General features: G+C 39.0%; 1 protein-coding gene across 5 annotated transcripts in view; it reads left to right on the plus strand.

The window, feature by feature from the left end:
• Window positions 1-13,564, plus strand: part of LOC137603478 (neurexin-1a-like) — a 259,246-nt gene that overhangs the window by 131,846 nt on the left and 113,836 nt on the right. The window lies entirely within an intron of this gene.

A 13,564-nucleotide genomic window follows, 5' to 3' on the forward strand; every position in this document is an offset into this window, starting at 1 on the left:
AAGGAACTAAACTGGTTCTCTGAATGGCGATTTGACTTGCTCCGCCAAGAGAAATCTATGACTGGAGAGAATGAAGCTGGAGATGGTTGGGTTTTATCTGTGCTGATGGATTGTCATGGGGATAGAGGAAGAGGAGAGAGATGCAAAAGAACCACAGAAGCCTCTCTGAGGAAAATATCACTTTTTTGAGGACATATTTACATAAGCTAAAATGCAGGCAATTTACAATATTGCAATTTTTGAGAGAATAACTTGCAAAGGGAACTCAAAACATTTTCTTCTTTTTCTCTAGCGGGTAGGTTCAGCTCCCCACTGTCTCACAAGGAGAAAAACCTTATTTCACAGCCCCTGGCCCCTTAACATTTACAGGAGGAAAAATTGTACAGCCGCCAGTCACAAATCATAAAGGAGCTTATATCATATCTGATATAATACCAGCTCATTGTTAAACTCCTTTTCATGTTGTGCAGATGACTCTGTATTGAAACCTTCTCTCTCCTGGAGAACATTATATGACAGTCAGTTGCTATTGAATTTATTTGAATAATTTTTCTCATGTCTGAGAAACATTTACAGGTACTTGAAAGAAAACTCCAAAACAGATAGCAGCTTTCATGCCTCTGTATGGGCAGAACAATTGCTGTGTAAGTCTGAATTTAGATGATTTTTTTTGACTAAATAAGTACCTGCACATGCTGTATAATAGGATAAGTTATGACATCTAGGAAACAGAAAATATAATATTTCTCTCTGAAATACTGTGTATTGAACATCAGTTTTTCAAAATCAAGTTTCAAAATCCTTATTTGTAACGGACAGTGCAAAATCAAGAAAGGAAAAAAAAAAGTTTTATTCTCTTTCCTAATGAATACATTTCATTTTGCGTTCTAAAATATTTTTTTTTCTCTGAGGTTTGCATTTCCACAGAGTGGCTATCGTTGACCTATCACTGACACAGTATAAAATAAAGATAATGAGAACATATAGTGATTTAAAGGACAGAACATGTTTTTTTTTCTGAAATTTTGTCCAAACTAATGGTTGTCGTGAATGCTTCTGCATTTCATAAGAAGTCTTAATTAGACATATTATTCACGTGGCACATGTACTGTATATACACCCATTCTGGATTCCATTCAAATGCACCATTTTCTTGAGTGAATTGTCAGTGTCTCATGATAAAAGCATTTCAACTTTTCGGAATAGCACTGTGTCAGTCTCTTCAGAATAATATGCAAAATGATGACATGGATATAAAACCTATATTCAGGTCTGTCTTCATTATTTTCCTAGAACTTCACTCCACTGATGTGCCTGCATTTTCTTTCATTGAGTTACAGTGTGGTCATTGAGTGGTCACAGTGTCTTATAGTTGTATTTATAGCACCAATCACTGCCATTGTATTCCTATACTTAGTAAAACTGCAAAGAAAAACACATGCTGGTCAATATAAATCGAAAAAAAAAGAAAAGAATAATGATGGTTGTGAATGGTGTTGGGGGGGTGAATGGTGTGAGGCTTGTATTTTGTCTTACCACCACAAGTATTTTCAAGCCAGTAGGAGTACTGAAGTAGAAGTAGTGAAGTTATCAGTGTTGTCGTGCAACTGCAGACAATCCTGATAATCAGACAAAAACAAATCCTCAGCAGTTCCCTCTTCTGGCTTACAGTTTAAATTATCTTATTGTTTTTTGTTTTCTCTGTCATGTTAAGTGGGATTGAAAAATCAAAGCATTCTAGTAAAAGTGGTGGGGGTGGGGTGTTGGGGAACTGTAACTCCAGTCTAGACCTGCTGGTGAAGTTTGCATGCAGTGGTCAAGCATCGGAGTATTATGTGCACAGACAAACAGAATGGTGTTTGCTGTTGTGCTAAAGTGGGTCACGGAGAGGCTACAGTAAGCAGTAAGCCTGGCCTTCACGCCATTTATGTCCTGCCTGGTTGCTCCTTCACCCAGATTTGCAGCCAGAGCTATTAGTGCCGTGTCAATATTGTATCAACAATAGTGGCGGTGCGTGGGTCTAGTCCTCATTGTCTGCGCCCAAGGGGCAAACACGTGCCCCTCTCTCTTGATTTCTAATGGACTCGAATCAATGCTCAACCTTTTGTCTTTGTACCTTATGAATAGTCTGTCTGGGCCCCAGGGTCCCTATCTATGATGTGATCTGCTGCAGAAACAGCACATACAGGATTAAAATAAAATAAGCCTGTTTGTGCTTGTCTCGCCATGTTTCATAAAAACGTGAATGACATGTAACATGTTTTTGTTGCATCAGACCATAAAACATTAGATAAATATACTTTTGAAAAAAAAAGGACTAGACGTTCCTATGTCTCATGTAAAAAGTTGGTTGGGAGTTGTACTGACATTTGCATCCTTGCTGCATTATCTCCATTTTTAGTCAAATTAGTCAAGTGTACCGTTTAGAATTTATAAGTATTTGTCCCACTTGAGTCTGTTCTAAATCTTTAGGCGTGTTCTTTCAATTTTCTTTCAAAATTAGGTCACTTGTGTTCCACTACACTCATTGCGAGACTCCAAATTTATCATGCTGACACACACACACGCACACACACACACGCACGCACGCACGCACTCACACACACACACACACACACACACACACACACACACACACACACACACACACACACACACACACACACACACACACACACACACACCTCTGTGGTGGCATGCTATGATTGAACCACTTAGTTTGGTTTCAGTCAATACAAGGGGACATGCATTGCACTAGTGAGGCCAGGGAGACATTGGGCATTGGAGTAAACATCCTGCTGTCACAAGCAACTAGCGTTCACTTTTCCCTAAATGTGGTCTTCTTTAATTCAGCTCTGTGAAAGAAATCTATGGGTCTGAAAATAGTTGGGTTTCCAGTGTGGAATGAAAGCTTGGCCAGCTTCGGTAAGGGTTTAATATCACAAGTCCATTCCCTTACACAGCTATTCTCCTAAACATGCCCACATTCCAACATTACAGTAAGACTATTGTGAAATTTAACTAATCCATTACATGGTTTGACAAAAATATATTTAAATAATTTGTCTTTGTTATCAGTTTATTTTTGTTTGCTACGCAACATGTAAAGTAATATTTTTATTTGCTTACAAGAAATACAGAGTGATTCATCCATTAACATTTCTTAATATGTGCATCAAATAACAATAGTGACCATTTTTAAATATTAATGTCATTAAATGGGCTTCGGATCAAGTAAGGCCACTGGTAATGACATAAGTTATCAATATTTTTAATAACAAAAAAGAATGATTTCAGCTTTATATGTAGTTGCATTTCATGGCTATATTTGCCACATGCTCCTCTACCACGAAAGGCAGAAACCCATTTATTAGATGGTTCATGCAATGTCGAGATCCATTTTCATGCTTCATGTGTGTCAGTGCCTGAAGGTATATGGTAAGAGCTACACTTCTTTCACACGTATTACATTGCTGCTGTTTGCTCATCTTGAGGGACCGAGTTGACGTTTCTTTAAGATTCCTATCATTCCTGAGTTAATGAAAGAGGCTTTCATGTTTCATCCTCATTTTTTTTCCTCTTCCTCACCTCTAGCTCAATTCCAATGGTCACCAATGGTTCCTCATGGTGACTGAATATCAGGATTTAAAGGGGTTTGGGAGCCGTGGCCATATTTAGGTAAAGGCTGTTGGCATGGAAACCAGGTTTCATTTCCTCCCACTGTGGATGCTGTAATGTCTCTGTAACCTTTCCCTAGCAGTTGGAGCCCTGCAGAAAGTGATATAGAGTCACTGAAATATTTTAGCTAACTGGGTGGAGACCTGAATTCTCATGAAATGGACTTGCACATACATACAGATAATATGAAACTACACTGGGGTTAAAAATACAGCTGTGAAGATGCATGTCTTTTGGTTATTATGTGTTCTAGTATCATGCTGACATGGTAGGGTTAACATAGAGGTGCAACAATGTCTATGGTGTGACACGACTCAGATTCAACATTGAAAAGCAGGCTGAGGAGTTTATTTGTTGTATTTTGTCTATTACAATAGAGTTTCTGAATTCCCTTCTCTGTCAGTGAACAGCATGTGGCCCGATGAGAGTTGAGCACAAGTACTGCAACACATTTAGCTGCCTTCATGGTAATCTTTGCTGTAATCAGAATCTCATCTAGAGCTCATTGCGGTGCAGTGGCTAGAACCGAATCTTTGAGGTGGTTTTTATTAATTGGTAGCCCGAAGGGGCATGTTGACAGGAAATAAGAAGCTGTTGTTTCTCCGCAACACAATACTAATTAAAGTGTTGACTAGAAGACAGAGTATCGGTTAAAATACCCTGCTGGGTGATACACATGCTCTACGAATATTCCCCAACTCATGTAAGCACACTCTTTTCAAACATCCCTGAGAAAAAGATTGCATGCTTCTATTTAACTATTTAAAAACTTTGTGATTGCCGCTGTTGACATTCAGTGAATGTATTCACAGTCTGAAGACATTTAATTGGGGAGAAAATTTGATTTTCACTTCAGCGAATTGCAATTTGGAGATACTGATGGACACTGTAATCATTTGTACTGAAGAAAAAAAAATCCCAGTGGCAGGAGCCCGAGTATCATTATATTGTTCAGCAGCTAAATTTCTAAATATTTAAGTACACAATTGTAAATGTGTGTTCTTACAACACGTTCAAAATCTAATATGGACAATCGGGTAAATAGATGAGCACAACAGATCTGTCATATCTCAAGCATGAAATAGATTTCATTAAATTACTGCAAATAAAAAAGTCATATATATTTTATGCAAACAAGCTTTATATTTCAGAAATTATACCTATTATCTGTTGTCGAGTGCCATGACAGTGACACCTGTAATCACGTTATCCACCTACTTAGAACCAATCATTTCTGGCTGGTATTCCATTCTCAACTAAAAAGTATAAATCATAACCATATATTTACTAGGTAGCTGTCATTATTTACTCATTGACAACCCTGTTGTGTCCTTGGCAACCTGCAGAGCGAAAGGTGAATAAATTAGAATGTGACTACAACTCTCTACAAGAGTTAATGTGTAACAACAACTCCTGCTGTGACATTGGCATGTTGACAGAGTGCCAAATAATAAGGCACGGACTGTATGTAATCGGGCAGTTGGAAGCAAACAGGAATACGAGAGATACAACGGGCAAGTTGTGACACAATATGTGTCAGAACATTCTACAGAGCTGCTTCTGGCGCTGAACATTACTCGTCCATTTCTAACAATGAAACTGCAGCAGGCCTCTTTTCCATTTCCATGAGATGACAGTGCTGGCTCCACAGGGGGACAGGTTTGCAGATGGGTAATTTTTGCCTCACAACGGTATAGCCAAGAGAATTAGCCTCTCCTTTTGGAGCAGTGTACTGTAACTTCATTTGGCTGCATATAATGCCGACCAATAATGTGTCTGCAATTAGACACAACTTATATTACTATAAAGATGTCCTTTAAATTGTAATTGAATAGATATGTCATGTAGAATATTATCAAATCATTATTTTGGGAAGGATAGCCTTAACAATTTGCAGACTTGTGAAGAATAAGAGGATAAACTCCCTGGGGTTGTACCATTTAGTCTTGAAGAAGTACAACCGTAGTAACCCTGTACAATATGTGGAAAAGCTGTGATGTGTGATAACCTTTCTAAGAATTGATGAGATGACTTGAATTGCAACATAGTATTATTGAATAGTCATCACCATCCTCAGCTTCACAAGTTTACCTCGCAATCACCACCAACCTGACACCAACTCAACTTAAGTTAGGTGATGGTCAGCTCAGGCTGAATAGACATGGATCATACATCCAATGCTCCATCTAACAGACAAAATGCTTACAGACTCACTACTGATGTTGTGCCCAGACAAATAAAAGTACTTCAATTACTCCTCATCCCTCAGGCAGTCTTTTGAGTTTCCGAGGGTCCCTGGAGATTGAACCAGACGTGCTTGAAAGCTAACCCTTTTTTTTATATACCCCTAAACACTCTGTTTAATATCACTGTTGATATGATAGACTGCAGTTTGTGGCCCGATAAAATCTTGTAAAATGATGTCACAAAGCAAATCAAAGAGCTTCTGTCTCAAGAGGGGCCTGCCAGCCTGTCTCCATAGCAAACACATTACTTTGTACTGAGCATAGCCATGTGCTCCAAGTTCTATTAGCAATATTCAGAAAGGCTTTAAACAATGCAAACTCCTTCATTTTTTTCATCATGGAGAAGTCAGAATAATTAATTTAAATAAGGTCTCCTTGAACTCATCCGACTTGTAAAGTTTGTATGAGTGAAGGACACATTGAGTGGGTGAAGCTCCTTGACTACTCTCCTATCTGTAGACAGTGAGGTTGGTAAGCACAAACAAATCACTCACTGTCTTAAACAAAGTTGGTCCCAGCAACAGAGCTGTCCTGACGGACAGAGTGACTTTGAGAGGAAACCTAACCTGTTTAAATTCTACTTTGGAAAAATTCAAACTTACCTTGTTCAAACAACTTCAAAACTCAAGTTAAGTGAGTACCTACCATCACTTTTGTCAATATGAACAGGTTGTAAGATATAGAGTATGGTTATTGGTATTTTATGCATGCCATCTTTGTACTCTTTTAATTAACCTGATCCAATCTTCACTTGTTGCACCTTATATACAAGCGATATACCAAAACCAAAAGCACAGAGAACTTAAGACAGCAGTACCCACACAGGCTAGATCAATTTATCTGGCATGTCACAATTGTTCTCTTAGACCCTAATAACTGTCTGGACTGCACAACAGTCTCCTCTGTTTCTAATAGCAATGGCCACTTTATCTTACTGCTGTATATATCTTCGAGACAGCAGCCACACATTAGGTGGTATTTTCCTCTGAGACACCTCAGTCCAAAAACCCAAAGGCAGAGTGGGTGACGGTCATGTTTGTTAGCAACCCATTCTTCACCATTGGTCAGTGTTTGGACTTGATAACTTTTTCTGACTCATGTTCCCAAGTGGCCATAAGCTTACCATCTGCGTCATTGTCAGGGGTTGTGTTACAGCTCCTCTTGACACACATGTAAATATGTGGCTGAATGTAAAACAGTATTTATTTGTAATCTTTAGAGCATTGAATTTCAAACTGAATAGTTTAGAATGTGAGGCTCATTTTGAAAGTATGTTCTGCACTGTGTGCCATGAAGGTGAGATGAAGACACTGGAGACCAAACAATCCACATGGTCATCTTTGAAGAATAGTCTCTTTTCTCTGATGCATTCTTCTGCAATTTCATGGTGTTTAAATAATTCAAAACTGGAACAAGACTGAAAAACACCCAGATTAATACTTTAAATGTATGATGTGTTGTGTATTCCAGTTTCAGTATGTTTTAGAGTGAATGCTTCATTGGTCGAACACTGGAAAATAATACCAGCAGTAGTAGAGCGGTCATTGATTCCTTTTTTTTTTTTGTGCACAGCAAATGTAGAAGTGTATAGCGAAAAGGGATTAGTTTTTATTCACGTTATTTTAATTACAAATAACAAATTATCTGTAAGCTCTTGAAGGGTGGTGCGGACCGTCCTTGACTTGTTCCGAATACAGCGCTCTACTTTGTGCCCTAGCGGCCCACTGCGTCTTGAGGACTGCCAGAGGATATACAGAGAAAGTCTCCAGAAAGCTTCTAACTCATGTCCCTTATCATCCACACTGACAATTTGGATGTGGTTGCAGAAACATGATCATTACACATAGTCACACCCACACATATACTGTAAGTAGATACACAAACACATTCATTTGCACTTTGGTGCAGCGCAAGGATCTCTGAATACGATTTTCTCTGTGAGTCTAATGTGTATTTAAAAGGATTTGTGGAAATATACACTTATAATTAACACTATTGCGACATCATTCAACCTCTGCATGACAAAGAAAGAAAAAATGTTGCTGAATCAAACAAATTTAAAGAATCCTTGTCCACAGAAACCAGTGACTGAGAAGAGCAAACCAAGTCCATTGGATATACATACTGCTCAGTGTGCAATAAGCAAAATTTTATATGATTATCTTCCGCATGTACAGTTTGGGCCTGCTCTAGCTGCAGTAATGGAAAGGATACTGTACAGTCTGTATATTGATATATCAGTGTATATATGTTTGTTTATGATCAACATAAAGAGGGAACAGCATCATTATCTGACTAGAACCATGACACAGTGCTTGTGATGATAAATTGCTGTGCACAACATTTGCATCATGGTTTATTGGTTCATACACAATTTTTACACCATACAGGACATCCAAAATCAACACATCCAAGCAGAAAATAATGTTTTAATGCACAAATACATGAATATTTGCTTCTTTACATTTGTCTATTGGATTAATCAAAATGCTGCAGTTATTTGAAACAAAATAATACTCACAATGAATCAGAACTGATAAAGGTTTGTTCATTTCTTTTTTTTTGCCCTCAGAGAATGTAATGTAATTTGCTGATATGATTCTACAACCTATATTGTGCATTATTTTCTATTAGTGGGACGTTTCATCAGCTTGATGTTATTCATGTTGTCGACAGCTTGGATGACGAGTAGCATTTGCAGCATAGGTTTTCACGTGGAATATGAGTGTTACCGCATTTTACATGAATCATAACATTTCCTGTGTAGACAGCTGATTTTTTCTCACCTTACAGGAAGCGTGTGTGCTCTAGTTCTTGAGCGTGTGACTCTTGTGCATGCTTGATATGCTATTTGTGTATTTGTGTGTGTGTGTGTGTGTGTGTGTGTGTGTGTGTGTGTGTGTGTGTGTGTGTGTGTGTGTGTGTGTGTGTGTGTGTGTGTGTGTGTGTGTGTGTGTGTGAGAGTGTGCGCGTACAAAATAAAAAATCTAATAAATAAATCTATTAATAATCCTTGTTGTTTAACTCCAAATGCTTCCACAGGTATACAGTACACACACACACACGCACACACACACACACACACACACACACACACACACACACACACACACACACACACACACACACACACACACACACACACACACACACACACACATTGGCAGTATGGAAAATGATAATTTGGACATGAAAAACATGGAAATACAGAAAACATTTACAGTGACGGCAGGGTGTTTGGGGTTGGGGTATGGACAATGATTGTGCTTTTGTAACTTTGAGGTATAGGCAGTGATTATGCTTGGGTCATATCATTGTTTTTTATATAAAAACAATATTTTTGTCCACTGTGGCAGGTCTTAGGTGATTTTTTTTTTGCTCTGCTTTAGAAAACATCCGTCTTATATCGCTGTCAAAACTCGCGGCATAAACCAAACCACTACCTGAATCAGACCATGTTCATATGTAGCCACATAAGTGCATTGATCAATACGTTTATACGCAGAACAACTCTGAGAAGGGGACTGGGATCTGTGGAAATTCAGAGTTCCTCCTGGAGGACAACCTCCATCCCAGAGTTCTCCCACCAGCAGGCAGCGCATCCCGGTCCAACCCAGAACTGGCATTGGCGTCTTTGACGAGGAACATGACTGAATGAATGAATAAATATATATATATATATAAATAAATATATAAACTTTATGACTAATAGAGAAAGAAACAGACAAACAAATATCCAACTGTCAAGCATGTTTATCAACGCGTCTTCGACGTGGAGCTGTTATACATCAGAAAATATCCGGTTTTAACTCCAACCATTCTGTGTGCACATGTAGACACGGGTCACACACATTAACATCAAAACAGTTTTTGTCGCAGGGAGACGCCCCCTGGATAGAAAAAGTTTTGTTTACAGCGTCCACATGACAACACATACCCGGCATTTCGAAAAAAAAAACCTTCACTTTTGCCAGCGTTTTCGTCCCGGATGTCTGCGTTGTCATGTGGACGAAAGGCGTAACAGCAACAAAAAGTCTCGCTGGTCGATGCCTTACGCCATATTGTTCACGTGATTCCCTCTGGCAGATGCGCTGTGATTGGTTGGGTGCTTGAATGACAGGTAGTGGGTGGAGTTAAAAAGCTTGACGGCGTGAGGTTTGCAAGTGAGTTTTTTCAAAAATATAGGTGGGGAGATACACTGTATTTAATTGAGCTGAGCATTTGGAGGATATTCATGGCCTTAGTGATGACTTAAGCCTTGGGCTTCAGGGCTCTGCAGAGCAAATCAATACCGTTTTAACCTGCAGAGGTCAGAGGTTACTTTACTCACTCTGACTGATCCAGCAGGGTAATCTGACAGACAGGCAGCCTGATGTAACATTTTCAGCCAAAGCAAATAGTATTGACAGTCTTGCCTCTTACTGTGTAGAGACGTTTTGAAATACAGTGCAACTAGTGTTTGTATCGAGTGTTGCCTCCCTGTATCTGTCTGTTCTTATCATGTCACATCTAATGATGACTAAGGCCGCACTCTGTTTCTATTCCTGTACTCTTGCAGACATTAGCATCAGTGTGTTGTGTGCTCTGTCTCGCCTTCACCAATCTTGTTTTCTTGTGTAATGACACATTTGATATTTGCAGACTGTACACAGTTGTAAAGATCTCTGCTTTAATAGTGTATGTCTGTATGATTGGCAATATTAGCCTTGAATGTTTATATTTTTGTAACTAAACGATGACTTTTATACAGTGTAGAGGTACAGATATTCTTTCTTTTTTTTTCCATTGACTGGATCTTGTGTGATTCAAACTATAAATTTGAACTGTGACCAGTCATAGTAGGCATCTCTGTCACATGTGCTTTACATCATTACATGGGGAGAACAGATTTTGACAAGTGGATGTTTTTTAGTTTATCTAGTGAACACTTCGTGATTATCAGCTTACTTGGTTAGACAGTTTTTTCCATCCTTTATTACATTGTGCACATTGAGGGTTATTCTCTCTGTGCAGCACATCCCTGAGATAAAGGCTCTCATCTGTAGGGCTGCATATGTTGCTGCGCCTGACACAGATGTGTCCCTGTAACACACAGCAGGCATACGTACCTGATGCACATGTTAGGTTGTCTCTAAACCAACACGTACATCTAATTCACTAAACTGCACCTGATTAGAAAAATGTGTCTCGGTGTGTAAACTGCTGTTATCTTCAGTATTTGACCAGTCGTATAAATTAAAATAGCACATCATTAGGGGCTACAGTAAGCATCGCAGTGGCTCACGAGAAGGAGACGCATCACTGCGAAATTGGTTGTAAGTGCCCATTCTTCTGTAAAGTGTCTCTCCACATGTGATTAAGTGTCGTCTGATGGCCTTGTAACTGATTTAAAGCTCTTGCTCCAGTCAGGTCAGGTGCTTTTCAAGCAGCCATCGGTTACTCTCCTGACAGTATTTCTTTTTTCTTACAAAAATCAGCTCAGCGCACCGTAGTTACTCTCTTAAGTGAATAATATTAGAATTTATCTATTCTGAATTGTGATCCCTGAACAGAATAGTAGAGATCGCACTTGTCCTTTCATACTCCTCTACTCTTGCAAGTCCAGTTATTTCTGTCTCTCATTGATCATTTAGTTGTGGCAATTTGTAGATTCCCCCTTTTTTTCTGTGTTGTTAATCTCAATGACTTTGCTTTAATTTTTATTTACTACAAAGGAAAGCAAAAAAATGAAAAATAAAATAAAAAAGAAACTGAAATATGTTGGTCCAAAAGCGGGGAAATTAACTCAAAGCTTCAAATGCATTAGAGACTTTCACAATCCTTTGGGTCTTAAGTGGAAAACAAAGAAGAGCTGTGTTTGGCTCTCTATCAAAACGACATCTCACTAACAGAGTCAGAATGACATGGAAACTCAGAAAAGCCCTTCCATGATGAAAGTTTAGTTGTGAAAATGTATTTTCTCACGTTCTGTTCCATGCTCTATAATCATCTGGTTAAAGCCAATCAGATTTGTAAGTGTGCTGAAATTAGTTTAGGTCTGGTCCCAGGTGTTTGGCTTTATATGCAAGCAGAGGGAATTTGGTGTGAATGTTTCCCCTGCAGCTCTATACTCAGCTTTTGGTTTTCTTTTTTTGCTTTTTTTATGCTTTATAGCCCATTTGGCTCAAAGGTCAACCTGCTGATATTTTTTTTTGTTGTTCCGCTATTTAGATTAGTTAGGAGCAGTGCAATGACATCAGAACACTCAGTACTAACATACCTATTATCAAATACAAATAATCTATTCCATCTCGTTGAACACTTGGGATCTCATGTTGTGCTAAATGTGTTAAAACTTCCAATAAGCTGCTGACTTTGTGACACAGCTCTTTCGGGCACTTCTTAGTTTGGCCACATGGGGGCACAAATGAACAAGCAACTAATGATCCACCTGATTAAGGTATCAGCTCAGTAATGATGCCATTAACTTTACTTGCTGAATCCTTATACTGCATTTCCACTAAATATCAATCGCTAATTACAAGAAGCATAAAGTGCATTTAATGCTTTTATCTGGCTTTAATAAAGTCCTCCATGTTAACATCTCATTTTGTCTCTCTCTAAAAGTTTGCTCTTGAGGACATTGTGGGCCAGGTTGTTGTCCTTGGCAAGCAGCCCTGATAGATTGCTGTATTAGGTCTAATTATGCAGATTGCCCAGCTGATAATTATAAAAGTGTAAACACATTCAGCAAGAACATTCCTTTTCACCATTGCAAATGGGAAGAGAGGAGTGGTTCCATGCCAGTGACTTCTTCGCACCAGGTGGCTGCACTAAGTTATTGAGATTCGACAAGGTGAGAAGAACACAGTGCCTAATTGTTCAGCGTCTGCTCACTGCTGCAGTGGCTTGTGGTTACTGTATAGGTAGAACAGAATTCTAGCCACAAATGTGAGGTATCCTCATCTGTCCAAATGCCAGATGGCAAATTTAATCCATCTAACATCTTCAGTTGTGCTTGTATTGTAACAATAAAGTGACTGTTCTGTAGAAATTGCTATTCAATTCTATTAGATTTTCTCAGTAAACAGATCAAGTGAAATTTAATTGGTTTCTTCTTTCCTTGGAGCTTCTGTGATTGTATTTGTGTGGCAGTGAAGTGAAAATGAAAATGGAGAAGGACACATTATCCTCTGTGTCACGCTGGCTAAGTTGGCTTTCTTTGAGCATGAAATGCCTGTGTATTCCCTGTAAACCGTAAAGATCAGCTCAGCAGTGCTTACAGTGTTTTCGTTTTTTTTCTTTTCTGCAGCTTAGTGCACTGCAATTGGAAAGGGAGGATGTTGAATGGCTAGTGCGCAAACAGAATCGGGCACACTGCAGCTGAGCCTTCAGCTCCCCAGTCCTGAACTCTGAACACTGAGCACACTTCCCAGCTGAACCGGATTGTGTTTATCAGTGCAGCTTTTATGTCCACATGTTCTCTGCATTGCTTTTACCCATGCAGTACGCTGAATCTGAGATCAGCATCCACCGTCTCTTGTGGGTAGCACTCTTTTATTAGCAGGCGAAGCAGACTCGCCCAGATTCAGCACCCTCTCTGTGGACAGTGCCCAAAAGCTCTGACACTGTTCGTGCTTTGTTTACATGTGTGTTTGTGA

This window comes from Antennarius striatus, chromosome 11, assembly GCF_040054535.1.
Source record: "Antennarius striatus isolate MH-2024 chromosome 11, ASM4005453v1, whole genome shotgun sequence".
Classification (NCBI taxonomy): Eukaryota; Metazoa; Chordata; class Actinopteri; order Lophiiformes; family Antennariidae; genus Antennarius; species Antennarius striatus.